Below are 4,987 nucleotides of genomic sequence, written 5' to 3' on the forward strand. Positions count from 1 at the left end.
CCCCAGGGTGCAAAGCTCAGGCAACAGGAGCCAATAAGCCCTGCAAACTTGTCACCTGAAGAAAAGGAAGTCAACCCTGTGTAAACTAAACTATAGAGCTTACAGACAGGGGTTTGGGGTGTTGGTCACTATACACAGAAGTTTTGATGTTACATATATTGGTTGAAGTGAAAAATAAAACCTGAACTTTTGACACATTTGGACCACCAATTAGGCTGTATAATTTAGTCCAGTCCAATTTATCCAGGTGCCTAGAAGTGCCTTTTCAACCTTTAGCTACTACATGCAAGTTAATTCCAACCTTTGTTTCTTCCTCACCCCCCAGGTTATACTGGACTAGCTGCTGTATGACAGACTGCCACCATTCCTTACCTTCTTGGAGTGCACAAGCTGTCCGTTAACTTCTACTTCAAACCATCCTGTGGCAGTTGGGGTACCTTCGCAATCCTAAAATAAGGTAAAAGTATATTCAGGTGTGTTCTTAATATATTAGTTTGCAGGTTATACATTTAGAAGGGATAACTTACAAATTCCAGCAGTCCCGGAAACCGTTTTTCCAGGTCTCTCTTTAACCGCTGAAACTAAAAAGAGAATATTATTGCAACACAGACAAAGCACAGGTTGCCCAAGTCTCCTGTGAAAGTATACACATGCATATATTGTATTTTCCATATCTGAATAACCCTCTCCAGAAAAGGAATATTGCACAGAGAAATGCCTGTAAACAAATGATGTGCCCATTGATATTAGGGGTTCTGGTTTACCATTTCTTTAACTGATGGATCATTTTCCTTAAGTTTACTGGGCCCTCCCAAAAGGAGGATGGTTCTGGTCATTATAAGAAGTGGCCACATAAGCAAGTTCAGCAGAATACACACAGGATAGTGTGTCTCAGAGGAGCCACTGGATATGATTCAGCTTTAGGTTGTAGTTTATCTTAAAGCCAAATATCCAGAACACTGCTCATTTGTTGCAGTAGGTCAGGTGTAGGCAAACCCTGGCCTTTAGGCCAGATACAGCATAGCCAGTAGTCCGTTAAAGCCTAATGCCCCCCTGGTCGATCTGGCCTAATCCCGACCGGCAGGGGTCGGCAACCCGGGACCCCAGAGCCTCATGCGGGGTAAGGGTACATTCCCTCTGCTCCATATGAATTGCGGAGGAGGGGAATTTGATTCAGGGGCGTTCCCTCTTCTCTGTATGCATTTCAGGGGAGAGGGATTTCCCTTTAGGGGTGTTGCCATCAGCACAGGACTCGAGAGAGAGTCCGGCCTGGTGTGCCTTCTTGACCTCCTAAAATGACCTAGTGGTCAAAAGTTTGCTGACCCCTGCAGTAGGTTATAACTCATGTCTTGATTGAATCACAGGGTTTAGTAAATTAGAGGCTGACAATTTATGCAATAGTACAGCTGCCAGTAATCTTTAGCTATTCTGATTTTAAGCACTTTGAATATAAATTAATTTTCCTGCAGTTGTGTACAGGGAATAAATGCATCTGTGACAAGAAGATAGACGCATTAGGTAAAGGTACAGCTATAGGTATCATAATATCACACAAGTATCAGACCCATGAGCTTCATCTAGGAGGTTACTGCAGGGCAGAACCCTTATTTCTATTGTATGCTTTTTTTGACCACTCATTTTAGGACCTGACCTTGGAAGCTTGGCAATCGTCACCACATAAGTGCTACAGCATTGCAAAATTTAGAAGCTTGGACCTTCAGGACATTAGGACCGTGTTCAGAAAGTCTTACCTTGGGGCCGTACCCTCAGGATCCACTAAAAAGGAAAAAAAAAAAAATCAAATCAATGACTTCTTTTATGCGGTTTGTAGACACTTAAAATTGGCGAGTGCATTAAACCCAAGCAAATTCAGGCTGCTCCATTCCTTATCAAACTTCATACTTGTGACCATCATAAATGCAGCGTAAAAGTGAATAAACTTTAATCTCCGAAACAATATATAAAGGAAAGGTTTGTTAAAAAAAAAAAAACAAAACAAAAAAAACGAACTGTTAACTTGTATAACTACTTGACGCACAATGGTAGAACAGTTCCTTTGTTATAGATTAGCCATCATATGATGTGTGACTACAATCAGCAGAATATGTTACTGTTAATCTGTCCATACACCTCACAGTTGGACCATGTACGTGCATCTCCTTTGGGGCAACAAAAGATGGATTAGTTTGGTACACCATCACAAGCCATGTCCTCTCTGCCCCAAGACAAGAAGAGTAAGGACTCCTGACAAACCTGCAGAGGCTACAAGATGGGCTGTGAATCGTAAACCCCAGCCAAGTCTTTTTTGGTATATACGAAATAAGAATTTTGGCAATATTCAGGTACCAGTTTTAAAGCAGAACTAAAGTTAGTTCCACATTCCAAAATGTAGAGCAAGCTGAATTTTGACTGCAGAAGAGACAAGAGATGCATAATATACTTACTTGCCTGTTCACAATCTTTTCCTAAATACAGTCCGTGCCATGGGGAATGGCAGATTTTGGATAAGTGTAGTTTCCAGTTATCTGAGGTTACTTTGAAACAGAGGTTTCTCAGCCATTCAGCACTAGACTTGAATGGGAGACTTGTGCCCATTCACCTCTAGTGCTGAATGGTTGAGAAAAGGGAAACCCTGATGACACTTGAGCCATTATCAGGGTTTCCCTTTTCTCAGCCAACCATGGAACAGAGCAATCAGTGGAACTCTGCTCTCCAGATTGCTCCTGCAGCCCTAGCAATCAAGAAAGCAGAGGCGTCGGTAATCTGGATTTTCCAAGTAACCAGGATTCTACTGTACACGGAACCACATATGCACATCTCAGTACAAGAAAGTCTCCTGGGATTTGAGACGAGCGTATCCCAAGAGACTCTGCGCTCCTTTTCAGCCTTTACTGCCGGAGGGGCTTTGACATTTTTTGCAAAGTAAAATTGCAGTAATAAGTCAACATTCAATTAGTAAAAGTTTCAATGGCAAAAGTTAACAAAGGTTGACTACACCACACAAACTTTTTACACCGGCAAATTAGTTGGCCTGGTGGCTTTGCAGTGCTGGGTGCCAGGTTGAAATCTCAGGCAGTACACTATCAAGCGTGGAGTTTGCAGGTTCTCCCCGTGTTTGTGTGGATTTCCTCCGGGTACGCCGATTTCCTTCCACATTCCAAAAACATGCAGATAGATTAAATGGCTCCAGACTGTTATTGACTACAGAAGGGATCCTAAATTGTGAACCCCTTTAAGGGACAATTAGATTCTAGGTTGAACATTGCATATGAACAAATACAGGGAAGAAAAATATACAACGGTCAGATTTTAAGTCCCCCATGCAACACCAAAGAAGAAGCTATTTTATGGAGAATGTGCATGTTTCGAGCAGCTGACAAAGGGTGTAACATTATTTCAATTTTCATGGCAAGATAACCATCCCAGAAATATCATGGTATTGCACAGTTTTATTGCACGCTGCCAATTTTAATTTGTTTGATAAATGCAAATTCTCTGCCTGTGTCTGGTGCCAAGTCACATTCTTCATTTCCCACCTCATACAGTACCCACTGGTCACCCTAATAACAGGCCAATGTCAATGGATTACCATTGTTAGCAGCCACAGCAATCCATCACTAAATACCGCTATCAATCATCACCGGCTATAGGACTGCTGCAATACCACACAGACTGAAGGCATTTGTTCTGCACATTATAGCATTTCAAATACAATCACAAGTGATGCACATGGGCACAATATCATGCTGAAGCAATATACACTGGGTTCTATAGTATCCAGGAGATTGTACACAGCAAATTATATGAATGGGGCACTGTAGTATCCTGGGTGAGGGTGCACAACATGGTACATATATAGGGCACTACACAATTCCAGGGACAGTGCACAACAAATGATACAGTGGCATTACATTATCATGAAGAGTGCACAACAAATGATTTACTTGGACACAGTACAATATGTACATGAGCACTACAGTATCCAGGAGAGGGTGCACAACAAGTTATGCACAATACTATGCTGAGCACAGTGCGCAACAAGTGATGCACATGGGCACAATATCATGCCAAGCACAGTGCACAAGTGATGCACATGGGCACTATATAATGTCAAGCACAGTGGACAACAAGTGATGCAAATGGGCACAATATCATGGTGAGCAGTGCACAACAAGTGATGCACATGGGCACAATACCATGCCGAGCACAGTGCACAAGTGATACACATGGGCATAGTATTATGCTGAGTAGTGCAGAACAAATGATACACATGAGCACAGCACGTTCTACACATGGGCACTCCATTATCCTGAGCACAGTGCACAACAAATGAAATTCATGGGTCACTGTAGGGTCCTAGGGATTGAGCATTAAAGCGTTCCTCGGGAAAATATAATGCGTAGTGACACAGCTCCTAATCAGATCGCAGGTTACTGAAGTCAGAGGACTAAGACAAGTGCCACATAAGCGCTTTTTCAATAGGCTGCCCAAGTACTATGACAACCATAAATGCAGGCGTCATATAACATGCAATAATACTCACCAGTACACCACATATATTTGCACTCTATCGGCAACAGGCATTGTATCGGTCGGTCGGCCTTCCCTGCAGCTATCAATCTTTGCCACCCAGCACTGCAGCCTTCCCCGGATAAATGTATACTGACCCCGCCCACCTGATTAGACTGCACCAATACTAATAGGAGGGTGACAAAGACCGTACCAACTCACAGCCCGAGACAAAACACCGCAACTAACCACTTCTACATGGCTGCAGCACCTGACACTTGTTTTTAACCCATTATCTATTTTCCATGCTCGTAACACGCAAACTAGTCAGGATATTATTACAGGAAGCTTACTATCCCCCCCTATCTGTGATAAATGAAATCAGCCACACCTGCCTAGTACAGGAAACTCCAAAAATAACCATTTGGGAGGAAATAGAACTCTGCCTAAGCTGACATTTATTTCTTGGAGGGTGATT

General features: G+C 42.6%; 1 long non-coding RNA gene across 1 annotated transcript; it reads right to left on the reverse strand.

Annotated features, from left to right (window-relative positions):
* Window positions 1–372: 372 nt before the first annotated feature.
* On the reverse strand, window positions 373–4,694 carry LOC140343483 (uncharacterized). Its single transcript, XR_011923345.1, has 4 exons — window positions 4,544–4,694; window positions 1,752–1,776; window positions 528–581; window positions 373–447 (listed from the first exon to the last, which is right to left on the reverse strand). It is a non-coding gene; the product is annotated as an uncharacterized lncRNA (long non-coding RNA).
* Window positions 4,695–4,987: the final 293 nt, after the last annotated feature.

The sequence above is a fragment of the Pyxicephalus adspersus genome, chromosome Z (genome assembly GCF_032062135.1).
Source record: "Pyxicephalus adspersus chromosome Z, UCB_Pads_2.0, whole genome shotgun sequence".
NCBI classification, from domain to species: Eukaryota; Metazoa; Chordata; class Amphibia; order Anura; family Pyxicephalidae; genus Pyxicephalus; species Pyxicephalus adspersus.